The 21,316-nt window shown below is 40.9% G+C and overlaps 1 long non-coding RNA gene across 2 annotated transcripts; it reads left to right on the top strand.

Annotated features, from left to right (window-relative positions):
* Nucleotides 1-217: 217 nt before the first annotated feature.
* On the top strand, nucleotides 218-20,871 carry LOC120402414. Of its 2 annotated transcripts, none has more exons than XR_005597228.1 (3): nucleotides 218-305; nucleotides 13,417-13,612; nucleotides 20,570-20,871. It is a non-coding gene; the product is annotated as an uncharacterized LOC120402414 (long non-coding RNA). The 2 variants fall into 2 exon arrangements; XR_005597227.1 differs by lacking the exon at nucleotides 20,570-20,871 and adding an exon at nucleotides 14,372-14,493.
* The last annotated feature ends 445 nt before the right edge of the window (nucleotides 20,872-21,316 follow it).

Genomic DNA, 21,316 nt, shown 5'->3' with positions numbered 1-21,316 from the left:
TAAGCTTAAGCTTGGGTTATGCTTCAGGCCAGGCTAGCAACCCACCTGCTTTGCAGTGAAAAGGCAAGCTAATCAAGCCCAGGTGCTGTTAATTCCTCAATCCTTTCCCACAGTTCCACCTGGGTTGTATTTTCTTGTCTAACTCCTCCCTTCTGCACTAGAAGTTACCTGATATAGCAGCTTAACCTCCCATTGGCCTGCTTAATTTCTGCTGCATTCCATGGCATTTGATTAAGGGATGCCATCCAAGAAATCCTCCACCCTGCATGCTGCCAGCTGGCCAAAAAGCTGACACAAGCCTTCAGGTAATGTTGTGGCGTGATATGAGCAAGTTCCATAAATGGGGGTTGTGTCCCCAAAATTAACAGTTCTGTGATGATATCTCTGAGAAGCCAGAAGTGGCGGGCACTCAATGAAGAAAGAAAATTAAATCCATGCACGCTGCAGCCCAGTGCACAAGCACTACTGTGGATGCAGCCACACAAGTCAGGCTCAGATAAGGATTTGTGGTGGGGATGCTCCACCGGCTAGGCTAACCCAGGTTAACTCTGCAGTGAAAGCATACCCGTGGTGCTGAGTCCTCCTCCTTGCCTGTAAAAGCAGTTGGAAACAAGGAGTAATCAGCCTATCCACCTCCACTAGGAATCAATTTTACAGGGCATGTCTACACTGTATATCTAACCGTGGCAAGTAAGTTGGTTTAAGCCTTAACACCCCTCCCATCCACATACAAAAGCTTCTGACCTGGGTTTGGAGGTGCTTTAAGACTGGACTAGCTTACCCAGCTAGGGATGTGGGTTAGATCCCGATCTCAGCTTTAACTCTGACTGGAACTTTGCAGTGAGGACATATGTTCAATCACAAGTATTGATAGTCCAATAATTCCCCCCCCAAAAGACAGATGAGTTCTCCCACAATTGACAGAATTGACTGGGAATGTCTCAATACAAAGAACCAAGGGAATGGCCCCTGGGCATACTGAGGCTAGTGCAGAAACAGTAAGGAGCTAGTAACGCAGGTAGGGCTTTGCAATGGGAATGCTTAGACCTGGGTGCCAGTCACTCTGGTCCCTAAGAGTAGCTCCTGTTTCCTCTCCTCGTCCTCCCTCTCCTCTTCTTCTGTGGCTGTGTCTACACTGCACAGTTAACCTGGGACACTAATGGCATTACCAGCCACTAGCAGAGAGCAGGGAAGAAAGAAAAGAAGTAGGGCAATATGTGCAAAGGCACCAAGTGGGAGAAAGGGATATTTACGGGAAGTAGGGGAAATTGAGATATACAACAGAGGAGACGGGGAAAGGCCAAACTGGACTGCCTAATTAACTTTTTAAACCAATAATCTAACTGAAGACAAAAGTTACAAATATCTAAATGTTTTCCTAATACTACAGCAATTGCTGTAATTTCAACACGGTTAGTAAGTGATCACAGATAGAGGCAACCTGGTGATTATGAATGGGAGGGATATGCAAGGCAATCTCTCTGTTAAAATATGGATTTGTACTTTTTAAAGGTCTCAGAACCTTTTCTTAAGCCTATGAACTGCCCTAGATGCACTGGCACCCTCAGTAAAGTTGAAACTTTACACTACCGGGGAGGGGGGAAATAATCAAATACTAAATTTACCAAAATATATATTTTGGGAGCACTGTCACTATTTGTAAAAGCAGCAAAGAGTCCTGTGGCACCTTATAGACTAACAGACGTTTTGGAGCATGAGCTTTCATGGGTGAATACCCACTTCTTCGGATGCATGTAGTGGAAATTTCCAGGGGCAGGTGTATTTATGTAAGCAAGGAGCAGGCTAGAGATAACAAAGTTAGTTCAGTCAGGGAGGATGAGGCCCTGTTCTAGCAGGTGAGGTGTGAAAACCAAGGGAGGAGAAACTGGTTCTGTAATTGGCAAGCCATTCACAGTCTTTGTTTAATCCTGAGCTGATGGTGTCAAATTTGCAGATGAACTGAAGCTCAGCAGTTTCTCTTTGAAGTCTGGTCCTGAAGTTTTTTTGCTGCAGGATGGCTACCTTTAAATCTGCTATTGTGTGTCCAGGGAGGTTGAAGTGTTCTCCTACAGGTTTTTGTATATTGCCATTCCTAATATCTGATTTGTGTCCATTTATCCTTTTCCGTAGGGACTGTCCAGTTTGGCCGATGTACATAGCAGAGGGGCATTGCTGGCATATGATGGCATATATTACATTGGTGGACGTGCAGGTGAATGAACCGGTGATGGTGTGGCTGCTCTGGTTAGGTCCTGTGATGGCGTCACTGGTGTAGATATGTGGGCAGAGTTGGCATCGAGGTTTGTTGCATGGATTGGTTCCTGAGTTAGAGTTACTATGTTGCGGTGTGCAGTTACTGGTGAGAATATGCTTCAGGTTGGCAGGTTGTCTGAATACGCTTCAGGTTGGCAGGTTGTTCACAGGCCTTGGGTGGCAGGCCAGTCCTCGCCCACAGACAACCTGTAGGAGAACACTTCAATCTACCTGGACACACAATAGCAGATCTAACGGTAGCCATCCTGCAGCAAAAAAAACTTCAGGACCAGACTTCAAAGAGAAACTGCTGAGCTTCAGTTCATCTGCAAATTTGACACCATCAGCTCAGGATTAAACAAAGACTGTGAATGGCTTGCCAACTACAAAAGCAGTTTCTCCTCCCTTGGTTTTCACACCTCAACTGCTAGAAGAGGGCCTCATCCTCCCTGATTGAACTAACCTCGTTATCTCTAGCCTGCTCCTTGCTTACATATATATACCTGCCCCTGGAAATTTCCACTACATGCATCCTACGAAGTGGGTATTCACCCACGAAAGCTCTTGCTCCAAAACGTCTGTTAGTCTATAAGGTGCCACAGGACTCTTTGCTGCTTTTACAGATCCAGACTAACACGGCTACCCCTCTGATACTTGTCACTATTTGATAATTCATATCAAATTCAGCAAATAGTTTCAGCCCCCAAAATGATTCTTTTAAAAGTTGAAATAGTTTCTTTTGACCATTTTGAAATGAAACACTTTTACTTTTCATTTCAAAACAATGTTACACTTTGAAATTTATCTTTCCTTTTATAAAAAAAAATAAAAACAACCATGGAAAAAGCCCAAAAAATAAAATGGAAAACTGATTACCCCCCCCCCTCCAATCTAAATTAAATTGAAAACGTTTAAAATATTGTTTCAGTTCAGGTTTTTTTCTTGTGGTAGTGGGGGTTTTTTGTTTGTTTTTGTTTTTGGGGGGTTTTTTGGTTGGATTTTTTTTGGTTGGTTGGTTTGTGTGTTTTTCAATACAAAATGGTTTGTGGAGGTTGTTTTTTTCAAGTTTTCATTTTGGTGAGAAAAATTTAAAAATCAGTTTCTATTCAAAACTAAGTGAACTTTTTTTTTGCTTTTTCAGTTCAGTCCCTGAACTTAAAAAAAAAATCAAACTGTTACCAAATTTTTGGATTAATGGGGTCATGATTTTGTCCATACTATTTATACATTTTGGTTAGGCCGATAAACCAAAAAAATCAATTATTTTCTCACCTCTACTTTGACATCCTATCTGTATTATACTGTAGCTATCTATAGATGACCCTCTTTAGGTTGACCTTGCTAAGGAAATCATTGCGGTGTTGGTGAAGGAAGACATTTATTCTTTAAAAACTCCCCGGGCAAGATATTTTCACAGATATCTTGCCCTTCAAAAAAAGCAGACTTCAACAAACTCAGAGAACTGGTAGGTAAGGTCCCATGAGAAGAAAATCTAAGAGAAAAGGAGGTCACGAGAGCTGGCAATTTCTCAAAGAGACTATATAAAGGCACAACAGCAAAATACCCTCATGTGAAGGAAAGATCGGAAGAATAGTGAGATGCCAATACAACTCAATCAGCAGTTGTTTAAATGACCTGAAAATCAAAAAGAATCTGACAAAAAGTGAAAACATGGACAAATTGCTAAGAATGAGTACAAAAGAATAGCACAAGTATGCAGCGACAAAATCAGAAAGGCTCAGGCACAAAATGAGTTACACCCAGCAAAGGACATCACAGGTAGTTAAGCACTGGAACAGGCTTCCAAGGGAGGCTGTAGAATCCCCATAATTGGAGGTTTTAAGAACAGGTTAGACAAACACCTGTCAGAAATGGTCTAGGTTTCTTTGGTTCTGCATCAGTATGGAGCACAGGACTAGACAATCCTTTCCAGCCCTACATGTCTATGATTCTATATAATTGTCATAATTTTCATAGTAGAATAGAAATATATTTCTGTGGCACCTATTATGCTCTTAGGTGGTGAAATCCTGACTTCATTGAAGTCAGTGGCAAAACTCTCATGGACTTCAGTGAAGTAAAGACTTCACCCATGGTATATATACAATATGTTTGGGTTTTTTTAAGCTCTAGGAAACATACCTCTGGAACATGCTGCAGCCGCACTGCCTGGTCTGGCCCGCTGGAGCAGGCTGTGGCCGCGCTGCCCAGCCTGCCGGAGCAGCTCCAGCCAGGCCAGAGACATCCTCTCCTGGCCCTCCCCAGATAAGGTGGGAAGGAATGGGATGGGGAGAGTGTGGGGGCCCTGGAATAGGGGTGGGGTCATGTGGGGGTGGTCATGGGGTTACTCCCGGACCCCCAGGTTCGCCCCCCCCCCAAAATGTCCCCATCAGTTGCTGTCCTGGCCCATCAGGGTAAGCAGCTGGTGCACCGGGACACTTTGTTTTCTTAGGTTTACCTCCGGGCCTGCGGACACTCAAGGTAAACAAACCATCTCAGCCTGCCAGCAGCTTATCCTGATGGCCTGGGAGCCAAAGTTTGCTGACCCCTGAATTATAGGGTCATCTTATGAACGGGCCATAAAAAAATTCCATTTTTACTTAACCATCTTGGCGGGAGGGGGGCGGTCGGCTTATAAACGAACAGGCTTATGATTGAGTATATATGGCACTTTATCATTTAGCAGAACTTTATTATTTCAGACACTTCAGTTTAAAAGCCCCACTAATTAAAACTTCCAGTATTTCTTGTGAAATCCTCATTTCTGAATATATCTTTTGTTTCATGTTTACCATAGTCATATATTTCAAGGCAAGAATTATTAAAGAACTTAAAGTACTGGGTAAGGAATGGTGTCCCTAGCCTCTGTTCGTCAGAGGATGGAGATGGATGGCAGGAGAGAGATCACTTGATCATTGCCTGTTAGGTTCACTCCCTCTGGGGCACCTGGCATTGGCCACTGTCGGTAGACAGATACTGGGCTAGATGGACCTTTGGTCTGACCCGGTATGGCCGTTCTTATGTTCTTACTGTACCTAATAAGTTCAATTTTTTGTTCTTGTTTTTGCTGTTTCAAAAAAAATTGCTTAACAAATATGAGAAGCTACACTGTTTTCAGAACAGAATGTGACAAATGTGCATATATATGTTAATAAAATATGCATTAGATAAATATGCATTATGAATATATGAAGAACGAAAACATAGTCTGGGAACTTTAGCTGTCAGGTTGTAATTTAAAGAGACACCAATTTGCTAGTGCATTTGGATACCATTTAACATACAGATCTCCATTGACTTCAGTTGAGTGAATTTGGCCTGGATTGTTTGTCAGCTATAACGTGAACCAAAGAATTAGGGTAGATGAACATTCTGCTTTTAGTGGATCAGTCGTTATTTCTGTTCAGTTAAACTGTCCAACCATAGCAACTTACCTTCATCTGCCAAAATGGTCTTACTTTTCAGAAACATGCAAAGAGCAAATTATCAGTAGGTCTGGACTGTCTATTACAGAATACAAATTATCTCCCAATTCAGTGGATTGCAAAATATTTTTCTAACCTGTTATTTACAATTCATTGTTAGTGTGGCAAGGCATGCAGCACAAGACCAGCCATACTGGGTCCATCTAGCCCAGTATCCTGTCTCTGACAGTGGCCAATACCCTTGTAAAGCTATATAGAATGGTGTCTCAGCTATCTACCACAAATGTTTTAGATGAGGGAGCTCTCCCGTTTTGTGGCAATTAATGTATCATTTCAATGAAACCTACAAAGTATAAATAACCATGTAATTACTTAGTAATAACATAGATGCAGACTAAATATAGAGTAATGACATAGTTGTGTGTGCCCTGCAAATTAAAATGTAAACCCAGACATGGAAAGCACAAGCTTCTTGGTAATTATACTTGATGTTAAATGATAATATCCAATTACTATCTCAACTGCAGGGCACAAATAACCGTGTAATAGATACATTATAATTACATGGCTATTTGTACCCTGCAAAAGTAATATGATAAACTCAAAGGACTGTTGCAAATTTTATTCCAGTGTTCTTAAGTTTAATGTCAGATACCAGCACTGTTTGACCCTTAATGCTAATGAACCATGCATCTCAACTCACAGCACCAAAGGCTTAACATTTAACATTTACTCAGCTTAAATCTTTAAAAACCTGCATTTCAGTACCACATGAGCTCCCAGAAGCCTTGTTTGGAAACCAAAGTACAGATTCTTACTGGATGTGATCTGTCAAAAATCATCTGAAGTCAGTGGAGCTATGGCGATCTATACCAACTGAGGATCTGCACCCAAGGCTGCAACATATCATAGAACCATAGCAGTTAAGATGGAGAAGACCTCTGTGTGACTCCAGTCCATCCCCGTGACGGTGCAAGATTGCTCCTTACTATGACTAGTTCATCCAGCTCATTTGAGTAAATAGCTCATTTGTTGAATCTAATCCACTTATTAATTGTTGATGCAGGCCTGTAATCAGAGCTGATCCAGAGAACAGAAGGGTGTGCTGTCTGCCAGGTGCTAAGATACAGGATGTGGACCTGAGGCTGAAGAGGATCCTAACGGGAGCGGGAAAGAATCTCTGATTGTCCTTCATGTGGGAATGAATGATACGGCTAGATTCTCGCTGGAATGTACCAAGGGAGACTATACCAGGCTGGGGAAGACACTTAAGGAAATTGAGGCTCAGGTGATCTTCAGTGGGATTCTGCCTATTCCTAGAGAAGAGCAACAAAGGTGTGACAAGATTATGGTGATCAACAGATGGCTCAGGCAGTGGTGCTACAAGGAGAGCTTTGGGATATATGGCCACTCGGAAGCATTCATGGACAGAGGACTGTTCTCTCGGGATGGACTTCACCTGAGTAGGGAGGGAAATAGACTTCTAGGATGTAGGCTGGCACAACTGATTAAGAGAGCTTTAAACTAGGAATTGCGGGGAGATGTCTAGGTAATCTCCACGCCGGATTTTAACATTGAGAGGGAAGAAAACAAAGCAAGAAAGGATACTGTCGTGGGTAGGAGAATGGACATACAGAGGAAGGGTACTGTAGATACAATTCTAATAGGTGATACTGGCATTAGAATGTCTGAGCCTAATCGGGTAAAGAATGTCAGTGAAGCCAAACAACAAGAATTAAGATGTTTGTACACCAATTTGAGGAGCCTAGGTAACAAAATGGAGGAACTAGAGCTACTGGTGCAGAAAGTGAAACCGGATATTATAGGAATAACAGAAACATGGTGGAATAGTAGTCATGACTGGAGTACAGGTATTGAAGGGAATGTGCTGTTTAGGAAAGACAGAAATAAAGGCAAAGGTGGTGGAGTAGCATTGTATATCAGTGATGAGGTTAACTGTAAAGAAATAAGAAAGGATGGAATGGATAAGACAGAGTCTGTCTGGGCAAAAATCACATTGGGGAAGAAAGCTACTAGAGTCTCCCCTGAGATAGTGCTTGGGGTGTGCTATAGACCGCTGGGATCTGATTTGGATATGGATAGAGACCTCTTTAATGTTTTTAATGAAGTAAATACTAATGGGAATTGTGTGATCATGGAAGACTTTACCTTCCCAGATATAGACTGGAGGACAAGTGCTAGTAATAATAATAGGGCTCAGATTTTCCTAGATGTGATAGCTCATGGATTCCTCGACCAAGTAGTTGCTGAACCACAAGAGGGGATGCCATTTTAGATTTGGTTTTGATGAGTAGTGAGGACCTCATAGAAGAAATGGTTGTAGGGCGATGTTGGTTCGAGCGATCATGAGCTAATTCAGTTTAAACTAAATGGAAGGATAAACAAAAATAGATCTGTGACTAGGGTTTTTTATTTCCAAAAGGCTAACTTTAAAGAATTAAGGAAATTAGTTAGGGAAGTGGATTGAACTGAAGAACTTGGGGATCTAAAGGTGGAGGAAGCCTGGAATTACATCAAGTCAAAGTTGCAGAAACTATCAGAAGCGTGTATCCAAAGAAAGGGGAAAAAATTCATAGGCAGGAGTTGTAGACGAAGCTGGATGATCAAACATCTCAGAGAGGTGATTAAGAAAAAGCAGAAAGTCTACAAGGAATTGAAGATGGGAGTGATCAGCAAGGAAAGCTATCTTATTGAGGTCAGAACATGTAGGGATAAAGTTAGAAAGGCCAAAACCCATGTAGAGTTGGACCTTGCAAAGGGAATTAAAACCAATAGTAAAAGGTTCTATAGCCATATAAATAAGAGTAAAACAAAGAAAGAAGAAGTGGGACCATTAAACACTGAGGATGGAGTGGAGATTAAGGATAATCTAGGAATGGCCCAATATCTAAACAAATACTTTGCCTCGGTCTTTAATGAGGCTAATGAGGAGTTTAGGGATAACGGTAGGATGACAAATAGGAATGAGGATATGGAGGTAGATATTACCACATCCAAGGTAGAAGCCAAACTCGAACAGCTTAATGGGACAAAATCAGGGGGCCCAGATAATCTTCATCCAAGAATATTAAAGGAACTGGCACATGAAATTGCAAGCCCATTAGCAAGAATTTTAATGAATTTGTAAACTCAGGGGTTGTACCGTATGACTGGAGAATTGCTAACATAGTTCCTATCTTTAAGAAAGGGGGGAAAAAAGTGATCCGGGTAACTACAGGCCTGTCAGTTTGACATCTGTAGTATGCAAGGTCTTGGGGGAAAAAATTGAAGGAAAAAGTAGTCAAGGACATTGATGTCAATGGTAATTGGGACAAAATACAACATGGTTTTACAAAAGGTAAATTGTGCCAAACCAACCTGATCTCCTTCTTTGAGAAGGTAACAGATTTTTTAGACAAAGGAAATGCAGTGGATCTAATTTACCTCGATTTCAGTAAGGCATTTGATACAGTTCCACATGGGGAATTATTAGCTAAATTGGAAAAGATGGGGATCAATATGAAAATTGAAAGGTGGATAAGGAACTGGTTAAAGGAGAGACTACAAAAGGTCGTACTGAAAGGTGAATTGTCAGGCTGGAGGGAGGTTACTAGTGGAGTTCCTCGGGGATTGGTTTTGGGACCAATCTTATTTAAACTTTTTATTACTGACCTTGGCACAAAAAGTGGGAATGTGCTAATAAAGTTTGCAGATGACACAAAGCTGGGAGGTATTGCCAATACAGAGAAGGACTGGGATATCATACAGGAAGATCTGGATGACCTTGTAAACTGGAGTAATAGTGATAGGATGAAATTTAATAGTGAAAAGTGCAAGTTAATTGCATTTAGGGATTAATAACAAGACTTTTTGTTATAAGCTGGGGAAGCATCAATTGGAAGTAACAGAGGAGGAGAAGGACCTCGGAGTATTGGTTGATCACAGGATGACTATGAGCCGCCAATGTGATATGGCCATGAAAAAAGCTAATGTGGTCTTGGGATGCATTAGGCGAGGTATTTCCAGTAGAGATAAGGAGGTGTTAGTACCATTATACAAGGCACTGGTGAGACCTCATCTGGAATACTGTGTGCAGTTCTGGTCTCCCATGTTTAAGAAGGATGAATTCAAACTGGAACAGGTACAGAGAAAGGCTACTAGGATGATCTGAGGAATGGAAAACCTGTCATATGAAAGGAGACTCAAAGAGCTTGGCTTGTTTAGCCTAACCAAAAGAAGGCTGACAGGAGATATGATTGCTCTCTATAAATATATCAGAGGAATAAATACCAAGGAGGGAGAGGAATTATTTAAGCTCAGTACCAATGTGGACACAAGAACAAATGAATATAAACTGGCTATCAGGAAGTTTAGACTTGAAATTAGATAAAGGTTTCTAAGGAGGAGTGAAGCCTTCCAAGGGGAATAGTGGGGGCAAAAGGCATATCTGGCTTCAAGCCTAATCTTGATAAGTTTATGGAGGGGATGGTATAATGGGATATCCTAATTTTGGCAATTAATTCGTCTTTGATTACTAGCAGTAAATATGTCCAATGGCTTGTGATGGGATGTTAGATGGGGTGGAATCTGAGTTACTACAAAGAATTCTTTCCTGGGTGCTGGCTGGCGAGTCTTGCCCACATGCTCAGGGTTTAGCTATTCATCATATTTGGGGTCGGGAAGGAATTTTCCTCCAGGGCAGATTGGCAGAAGCCCAGGGGGTGGGGGTGGGGGTGGGGGACAGGGTTTGCCTTCCTCTGCAGCATGGGGCATGGTCATTTGCTGGAAGATTCTCTTTACCTTGAAGCCTTTAAACCGTGATCTGAGGACTTCAGTGGCTCAGACATAGGTCTGATACAGGAGTGGGTGGGTGAGATTCTGTGGCCTGCCTTGTGCAGGAGGTCAGACTAGATGATCATAATGGTCCCTTCTGACTTTAAAGTCTATGATTCTATATATGAATTATCTGAGAGCTAGAGCTGGCCAAAAAAATTCAGAAATTTCAACTTAATGGAAAATAGTCACAAAGTATTTTCTATTTTCTGGCCAGTCCTATTGCAAACAGACTTTGATTCAAAATCATGACAATTTTTTTTAAATACCTTATGTAAACTTATTTCAGCCTATGGGTTATTCTAACAATTCACTCTGTTTCCTATTCATTATCCAAGGTGTACAACTGGCCATAGTCCCACATCCTCAAAAGTATTTAGGCATCTAACTCCCATGGATTTCAATGAGTTAAGTATCTTTGAGGATCTAGGCCTTAAGTCTCATTATATTGTTTCTATGTATCTGTGATAGTGTGAACTCTCCCATGGATTGGGGACTACAGAGGGAGAGCACAAGCAGCTGACTCAAAATAACCAGTCCTCTCCGAAGTTGCTGGCAGTGGGAGGGTTCTGGGGTCTATGTAAGCCAGATGCAGCTTATTCCAAAATGGGGAAGGAGGAGCAGAAACAACACCTGAGCTGACTGACAGTCTGCAGGAGGGCCAAGGAGAAAAACAGCTCCAGAAATAGGCAGGAAGAGAGGCAATCACCTTGGAAGTGGGAGAAGGTACTGAGTTTGGCACCAGCTCAGGCCTTCCTCCCTAGGAAACTATGGGCTTGACTAAGAGGTAGGAGAATTTATAGGGAAATGGGACAAAAGGCTTTAGGTGTATTAAAATTAGGCAGGCATAAAAAGAATTGGAAGAGCAACTAGCAAAAAAGACACAAAAACTAATGGCAATTTTTTAAGCACATCAGAAGCAGGAAGCCTGCCAAAGAATCTGTGGGGCTACTGGATGATCAAAGTGTTCAAGGAGCAGTCAGGGATCTCTGGGTGCCACTAAACCTCTAACTGATAGAAGCTGGGACTGGGTGGATCATTGGATAAATTGTCCTGTTCTGTTCACTATGTCTGAAGCATCTAGCACTAGCTACTATTGGAAGACAGGATACTGGGCTAGACGGACCTTTGGTCTGACCCAGTATGGCTGTTCTTATAGGTGTAGATGGTGATTAACTAAATAGCGATGCATCCCCTTTTATAAGTAATACTACATTTTCTCTCTCTTCCTTTTTTCATGCCCCTACCCTTTCTGTAATAGTCAGGTTATCCTGGCCCACCAGGCAATGGCTTGCTGACATTTGGGGCTGTGAGATTTGTGGCTTAGCCAGAGGGCCAGGTCATGTTACTGATTGATTGTCTGCTGGTGAGAGTCCACCAGTCCACAGTATCCATTTTGGGATTTTCTATAGCACCCATCACTGAAGTACCTAAAGCCTTTATTCTGTAAGTGAAGCAGTGCCAGTGGGTGCCTGTGCCCACATGGAGTATCATTCATTTCAATGGGTTTCCATGTAGATGCAGCGTGCCTACTTGTAGGATTGGGGCCTAAGGTTTCCTGCCCCCTGTCTGGATGACTGGAATGCTTATTAACAGGTGGAGAGAAATCAAAAAGATTCCACACTGGCCACATGTACGCTTCTGGCACATACCAGTTCTATACAAAATAGTCACTGTTCAAATACTTTTTGCAGGGGAGGGGAAACCCCATTCATATGAATGCCCAGGGAAAATAACAAGGGTCAAAATTACCCTTGAAGTAAATATGTGGTTTTAGCTCAAAGGAGTTGTTTTCTGGACTTTCATTGCTTTGCTCAGGCTAAACGACCACTATAATTATTATTATATTTGTCTTTAGTGCTAATTTAGGACTCGGTGCTGCCTGTTAAATCCTTTGACTTCAGTGGGTGTAGCTAGTGCTCAGCCCTTTGGGGGTTAAGCCCTTAGATTTTTTGGGTAAGATTTGTTCCTATATGTTTTTATACCATCAAGTTCACTGACAGCAGGTAACAAAAAAGTCAACTATCAGGTTTTCAGTGTTGAGAAATATTGTGTCCACTTTCCCATCTCCCTCATGGAAAATTCTATTTTATATATTATTGATAGCATAGTCCAAAATTTGAGCCATTATTTGTCTAGAGTTTTCCCTCTCATTTTTTATCATTTTCTGTTGCACGTCTGTCCAGATGTCTCTTTCTTTCCTTTAATTTTTTTTTCATGGTCCCCAGATAAAAAAATGAAATATTAGGTTTGTCAGGGATATATCATTGTTTAAATTCCTGGAGATGATGGGTTAAATAGACGAATCAATGAAATAAACCTCCAGTGCATTGCAACTACTGCAAGTGATGTTCCCCCCTGGTTGTTTAAAACCTAGCAAGTCAATAACCTATTAATATCATACTCTGCCAGGGTCAGTTGTGAACAAGACAGGCATGCCTTTTTAAGGCTCAGCATAGAGCTCATGGGTGGATTAGGTGGAAGGCTGCTGGAATGCTTAGGTGGATTTTAAAACAAAAAACTTTGTGCTGTATGAATCTTTTTGCAATATTACTCCTGTTGAATACAAAATAATGAAAGTACAAATGAATCACCTAGCTGAAGTATCTACATAAAATCATAGCATGACACAGCTACAACACCAGTGATTCAGGTAGAACCATCATTCCTGTTGTGGATCAGATTATATTTTACTGTTGTGGATGATAAAAATTCACTGAGTGAGCTGGCCATTTATTTTATATTCTGTGTGCATAGTAGGCTCAAACCAAGTCTCTTATCTATTAACACGGCCAAAGTCTTCTCTGAAAATAATAAATCCAAAACAGAGTCACCAGTATACAATCAGACAGGGTCCCCATAAAGCCACTTATTTTTTCATCACTTAAAATTACTTATTTTTCAGATTGAATACTGAAGATCATTTTACACCCTTCCAATCCAAGTTGTGATGATTAAGGGCCGGATTTTGCCATTGGGTGCGCACATATGATTCCCACTGAAATCACTGGGAGATGCCTGTTGAAGGGAGATTTATTTTCCTGCCAACTTGAGTTCAGATCCACAGCATGTATCAGCACACCTTGCTGTAATTTGTACAGGTGGGTAATTTAAATGTATGTGATTTCTTCTTTTGAGAAACTGACAAGTAGTTTGAGATCCAAGGACACAAAGTAAAGGGCTTCCTATTGCACAAGAAATGGCCTCATTTGAAAAACCCATGAGAGACTCGTCCAAAATGTAATTTTTTTCTGTGTTCTAATCCAGAAATATAATCTCTCCAAAATGACTTGTTGGATTAATTTGTGCTGGTGGGTTTATTTCTGATATGAATCCTGTTTTTGATTTCTAGCCCCATTATATCTCCTCTGGATTAGTTTTTATTTCTAAAGTTAAATACTTTGATGCCTTTAGCTCAGTGCACCAGTGCCTCATTCATTCCATCTTTTGCCTTCGAGTCAGACAAACTGTGAGAGGGCATCAGAGCTGTTTGCAAATGTTATCTCAAGCATAAACTCTCCTTGGGGGCAACCATGAATATGGCATAACATGGATCCATGATGCTTTGGTGAAGAAATTTTTAAAGCATAAATCCTGGATCTGCTTCACCCAATGAGCTCAGGGACTGTGTAGGCCCAGTGAGTAGTTTTACCAGTGAACAGTCTTGTGCTGAAGATTTCTCCACTTGTTGAATCTCACAAGACCCTTTAGGTATCAACAGCTGAAGTCAGTGCTGAGCTCCAGTTCATCTCATAAAGTATTGTGCCAAAAGAAAGCCAGCTGTCCTCTGATAAGTCACTCATGAAGTCTCCAATCTAGGTAGCTTTGCAGTGTAACCTCTGGTATTCCCCTTTTTTCAGGTTCAGGACAGGAAGATAGAGCCAGGAATCCTGAGGGGAAGTATGTACTGTGGGATGCCTGCCTAAAGGGTGGTTCCTATGTAGCCATATGTGAAGCAGCCATATGGCCATTGTACCTTGGCCTTGACAAAGTACTCTTGCAAGATTCTGCTCTTAAGGGAGGCATCCCATTTTACTCTCTCAATCCTGCAGAAACATGTTTCCAAAATAAAGGATTTCAAGCTTTCTTCACTTCCTAGAGTTCTGTTTCTTTCAGGATGTCCCGGGATGACCACCATGGGCTCGGGGGAAGTGGGGGATTGGTTGGTTTACACCCTGACAATTAAGGACCAAAGACATAACTGCTAGGGAAGCTCTGCCTGTTTTGCGCTAACAAGTACAAGACTCAGGGTGAAAGTAGTCTCAGAAAGATCTCTTCAGAGAAGAAGAATTACACAATAAGTAATTCCCCTCCACCCTACTTTGTAAAGCGCTTTGAGAAGCTCAGATAAAAAGTTCTATACAAATAGTAAATATTATTGTAAAATATTATTTTGCTTTTTTTTAGGATTAGACTCTTCTGTGTCTAGTGGCACAGGCAACCCATTTTTCCCACTGCTATCAGTCCAGAAGAAAATGTTTGATTCCATTGTAATATTCTGCGGGAAGCGGTGGCCAGCACATCCCTCGTCCCACTCTGCTTCCCGCAGCCCCCATTGGCCTGGAGCAGCAAACCACGGCCAGTGGGAGCCGTGATTGGCTAAACCTGCTGATGCGGCAGGTAAACAAACTGGCCTGGCCCGCCAGGGTGCTTACCCTGGCGAGCCGCATGCTGGAGGTTGCCGACCCCGATCTACTTTAACAAACCATGGAGCTTTACCACCCTTCAGTTAGCTTATATCCTTAGTTACTTCCTCAGAGGTGATTACTTCTTGTAAGATAGGTAAAACTACTATTTTGTCACATCTCTTAATGTGTTAGTGGTTCTGGCTAGATAAGCACAGCCTGGAAATGTTCCATCCAATGGGCTCTCTCTGCTTTCTCTGTGGTTAAAACTGCACCACCTTCAGCCTTCACAATATCTCTGTGGTTAAAGAATTATGCTGCCAGTTGTTTAGATATTAGAAAAAGCTTTTTAGAATCCTTTCTTCTATATGCCTCTTCAGTATCTCTTGCTTTATTTTCCATCCATTTTTTTTCTTCTCTCTTTTGACTGATCTTTTAATTTCCTTGTCTTTGTTCACATATGCTTGTTGCAGAATAGCTTTTTTACTGATGTCTTATTCTTGTTAAATTCTCTTCTTTAATTCTTTCCTCTGTTCAACAAGCCTCTATGTATCTGGTTGGAGCCATTCTTCTTTCTTAGATTTTCTCACCCCCACTGTAAACCTGGCTGCATCTACACTTGCTACTGTGAAAAACTGCCATTGTTCTTCTATGTCATCCATCAGTGTCTTTAGCTCTTCAAATCAATTGCTAAGTTTCATCTTGAAATGTGCCTTCACTGCTGGATCTACTAACTTTCTAGTCTCATACATACCCTCTGCCTCGCATGGTATTATCAGTGTTACTTTATGGAATTTATTTTGATTGTCACAATAACAAGACGGTGGTCACTTTTGACATCAGCACTTGTATGCACTTTGGTATTCAAAGGAGATCTTCTCCAGTGCCTATTAATAGAACCATGATCAAGCTGTTCCTGGGCGAAGCCATCGTTTGACCTCAATGTCAATTTATGTTTCTCCTCATGTGGAAATAGCGTACCCCCAAAGCAAAGATTGCATTGCATAGTTCAAATCTCAGGCAGATTCTTCAGAATGTTCTCCATGTGTCCTCCATGCTGTTTGCCCAATATGTGTATTATATATATTATCATCACCAGTCTGTGCATTTAGATCTTCCATAAGGACAACAATGTCCTGTTGATTGATCTGCATGACACATTCCACCATTCATCATAGAAATGTTGTTGTTTTTTATGTTATTTATTATTATTTGGTGTACAACATACTGCAACTTTTTTTTTTTGGTTTGTTGTCAAGTCAATAGTTTTTATGTTTTTTTTTTTGCTTCATTCCTTCCTTCCCTTTTAGTAGCTTCTTTGCTCTCGGTAAAGTACCTACTGTTTTCTATTTTTCTTTTTTTCTGTAAGAGAGGACAGTCACACCTTCCAGTGATAATTTGTCTCATCCAGTGCACCTCATCTCACTCAGTCCAAATATACTTAGGCCAAAGATTTTCATTTCTCTAATAACTTAGATCAGTCTACCTGTGCTCCAAAGTCATCTAATGTTCCAATAACAAATTCTTGTCTTGACTTTAATTCTGAAGATACCCCATTTCAGATGAAGAATTTCCTTGCGGCTGTGATTCTCCATCATCATAGTATTGCTTGGATTGTCTGGTTGACTGGTACTATCTTGTCTTTTGTCCAACAGATCATGGTTCTTCTCAGATGATGTTTGTAGTGGCAAATCTGTGACAGGCTGGTCTTATTTCTGGGTTGTTTCCTTAAGTATTACTACCACCTACACACCCTAGGCACCGCACTTGTTAAAGTTCACAGAACTATGCTTATGACACTTAATACATACTGATAATAAAGATGTTTGTCCTGTATTTACCCCCAGTTATCTCCTTTGTAACCCTCCAACTCCTTTAAGTGCAAGGGAATTTAAATTATTCTCAACATCCATTTAAAAATGAATAGTTGATTTTACACATCAGATTCATCATGTAACAGGGAACGATATTTATGATCCCAAATAAGAAGTTAAATAATGACTTTAAGCATTAAGGATTTGCTTAAAAGAGCTAAGAGACTAGAAACATGGTTTAAGGGTGCCTAAGGGGTCATTTCAAGGACTGAGTTGTTAAAACATTTTATTTCATTCTAAACAAGCAATGAGGTCTTCAATAATGGCTAAAAATGGATAGTTGGGTTAGGTTTTAACCTAGGAAAAAAATCTTTTAATTCAATTTTTTTAAAAGCCCATATTTTATTCTTCATAGGGACAAAATGAGCACCCCCATCAAGCTGCTGAATTAGGGTCAAGTGCGTGGCCCAGGTTTAAAGAGATTTGTAGTTGAGCCCCTGGCACTACAAAGTCTGTCTGGAGGGAAGCTCATTGGTGCAAATCAAGGATTTGTAATAGGCTGTCTGTGAAACCCACAAAGTGGGGAGGGCTGCCTAGGAATGGAGGAAGAACAGGGCTCTTAAGAAAGATTGATTCTAGTCCCTCCTTGGCTGCCTACACTGGTAGGGTTTTTTTTTAACCCCAACCAAATTTCAAAGCTGATTTCCCTCGGGGGGGGGGGTGAATCCTCAAGCGAGCATATCTACTTCATAGTTCAGATGCAGATTTTGCATCAAATCCTCTATCCACAGCCTCAGATCTCTTCCCTGAACATAGAGAGGGAAGAGTAGACATTTTCTCCAGAGCTTGTTTGGGGTTTGAGGGAGGGAGAGAAGGGATGTTGTGTTGTTTTTTGTTTTTGTTTGTTGTATCTAAAGCTCATTAATTTCTTTCTTGATAGAAATAGTTAGTAAACATTTGCCTTGTGGCAGTGTGGAACTGCTTGCCAGGTTAGTGCCAGAAAATATAGGAAAAGAGTATGAAATCTGTGGGAAAATGTGTTTTATGTGTGATGTTACTGTATAATAAAACCCCAAATCCACAATTAAACAAACAAACAAACAGCAGTTCAGTCCTCTCTTCACAGCAGAACATACTCAAACTTTGAAATGCTTTGACCTAAATTAAGCAGAAAAACTTACCTACCTTTGATTATAAAAGAACAACATCAGGGGCTCTAGTTAGAGCTTCTGGCAGAAAGAAACTGCAAAATCTATTCTTTTTTTTCTATTAACTGCAAACCCCCTTTGAAGTTCACTGAAAAGAATTCTGTGTGTCCCCAGAAGCCCTGTGCACTGCCGCTAGCCAGGAGTTCCCACCACTTCTGAATTAACATCCTGCAGAGACTCTGAAGGAGCAGCACACCTACACTTCCTGACAGATAACTTATTTAGTATACAAGCTTCTGCTATCTACCAGTCCAAAAAGAAAATCCTGCACCCCTTTGGTATTACCCGTTATACTCAAGAGAGGAGTACATCTCTTCTGTGAAACATCAAATAACATATATGCAGGCACAATGTTTTTTGTGTGACTAGATTGGGTAATTTGCACAAAGCCCTACAGGGAACTGGGGGTTGGAGGGGGGAGTTACATCACCCTTTGGAAGAGCACCAGGAGACCTGTGTCTCAGGAGGGAGCAGTTTCAGGGCTGCTCAGTGCACATCATCAATTAGATTAGCACAGATTCCTCCCCTTTACACCCGCTCAACTGGAAGCTTGCGACCTGCCATCCACTAACAACTGTGATACTTCAAAGCCTGAGTTACCCCTGAGCCAGAGCCTGCTTCAGCATGATGGGTCATCCCTTAGCCAGAGCATGTGATGAGCCATCAGAAGCAGTTAGCAGCAGGTCTTGTGATAAGCCCCACACCATTCACAATCTTGCCCTATGTGAGATTGGATAAAGTAGCTCTATCCTTCAGCACAGGAACTGTGATAGTGAATCAGGGCAATGGTCCAACTAGTCCCATATCTTATCCCCAGGAGTGGCCATCATAACAGGCATCAGAGAAAGCTGAAAAGCGCTACAGTGGACAATGAACTAGCCTACTCAGAACGGAAGTTTCTTCCTAACCCCTGGAAATTAGTGATTTGTTTATGCCCTGCCCTGCCCCGTAGAATGCAGGTTTATATCACTTATAAATAATTTACCATAGCTAATGTAATTGTGGATATGTGACTGTAAATGTCCTACTAAGCTCTTGGACTCAATGACATCTTGCAGCAGTGAGTTCAATATGTGTTGTATGAAGAAAGCATTGCCTTATCTCTCCTGTACATCTTTTAACTTGGTGATCTAGTCATGGCTTGAGGATTGGGCATACGCTTGATAAATGGCAGGACATATCTTGTGGTAGGTAGACCTTGCAGATGGGTTAAAGCTAGGTGTAATTGAGTCAGGTACCCTCAGAGGATTAAAAAACAAAGCTACCTGGATTAATCTTCCAGACTGTAGAATTGTCTCCCAAGGGAAGTAGTGGAAGTCCCATGCCTAGAGATGCTGAACAGTAAATAAAGTAACAGAAAATGTGTTGTAGCACATGATACTGAAGTGTCAAGGGTATGAATTAAATGACCTAACAGGTCTTCATGATCTCAAATTTCTCAAACCCAAAGGTGTCTTGTGTGTCTGAAGTCATAGGATCTAGGGACTGGATAAGATACCAGAAAGTCACCTCATTTGGTAGACTCATTGGAGCAATTTACAGAGGGTCATGGTGGATTCTCCATCACTGACCATTTTTAATTCAAGATTGGATGTTTTGCTAAAAGATATGCTCTAGGAGTTATTTTGGGGAAGTTCTATGGTCTGTGTTATAGAGAAGATCAGATAAGATGATCACAATGGCCCCTTCTCATCTTAGAATCTGAATCTATGAAAATGATATGTCAGATCCTCAGCTGGTGTAACTCAGGGTATGTCCATTGAACTGAATTTAAAGAAGCTAGGCTGAGTTGACACCAGCTGAGGATCTTAGCCTATATGTTTAGGATCAGGAGCTCAACCTATTTAGGATTGTGACTTCACCAAGAAGTATCAATGAATGTGAGCGTTAGTTGTTGACTCAATTTATATTGTAAAGAAAGTTGAGGCCTTTTAGTCATTTCAGACTGCTATTTCCTCCACTGTGCCCAACTTTGAACAATGCAATATCCCAAAAAATTGTGCCTAACTTTTTCAAATGTAAAATTCTCAATTTCTATGAGAAGAGGCAAAGGAACCTAAGGGAGTTGTGTACCCAACTCTTGTTAAATTCCATGGGATTTGAGCATCCGACTCCCTCCCTTTGGCTCCTTTCTAAATGCCAGCCAAAGTGTTTCTTTGGTTTCCCAAAACAGTAACATGTCCCATTGTTGGGGTGAATGAGACCCCCCAAAAACAGAAGCAGCTAAGACCTAATGTTTTTCTTCTATGTAATTGTTGAAATTATCTGTCAATGGTGGCCTCAGATAACAACACCAAAAAGTTACAAAAGTGCTGTGTTGTTTTTAGAGGGCTGAAGCCAGTGCATTGTGCATCTGTACACATTGTTGATCTTGGAGTTAATTTTAAACTTGTTTAATTTTTCACTTCCAGCCCATCATCCCTGGTGATTTTCCTCATTCCAGTAAAACAGATGTTCTATCCTTCCCAGCTGCAGGATCCCTTCTGAAGAGCTACAGAGAAACATACAAGCTACTTTGGTAACATTCAAACAAACACTTAATCCTACAGTTAGGAGAGTTTACCTTGAGATTAATGATGATCAAGTCTGGAGAAATGTCTTTGACCCAATTATTAAACAAATAGTTAGCCAATTTGTATTAAGGATAATATATAAAGAAAGGCACTTTCCTCCACTACCTGAATCTGGTTAAAGATATTTTACAATACCTGGCTTTCCTCCATACAGAGAAGTTTATTCTCCCATTCCTTGTAAATGTTATAAGTTATTCCCAGCATTGTTAAAGGGAGTTTTTCCCATATATCAGTTACAGTATAGAAATTTAAATTAGCAAAACCTAAACTAAAAAGACAGTTTTAGAGTTTGATTAGTTGACACCTAAAGAATGTTACATGTAACTGACATTCAAATTCATATTGACCCAGTATAAACCAATTCATTTTGAATTGTTCTCTACAAAATATACCCAAATGTTACAGCAATATGGTGTTCTGCGTCCTTAGGTACAAATGTCTTTGAATACAATTTTAAAGAATTTTATATTTGCATAACATCAAGTAATGTATAGTTAAGGGTTTTCAGGTATTCTGCATTGTTTTTTGAATGTAGGGTGGGATTTTGAAAAGCATTCAGCACTGGGATAATTGTGCTCCAGTTGA

This window comes from Mauremys reevesii, linkage group 3 (assembly GCF_016161935.1).
Source record: "Mauremys reevesii isolate NIE-2019 linkage group 3, ASM1616193v1, whole genome shotgun sequence".
NCBI lineage: Eukaryota > Metazoa > Chordata > Testudines > Geoemydidae > Mauremys > Mauremys reevesii.
Note: the sequence above shows the minus strand (reverse complement) of the source record. Positions and strands in the feature narration are given on the sequence as shown.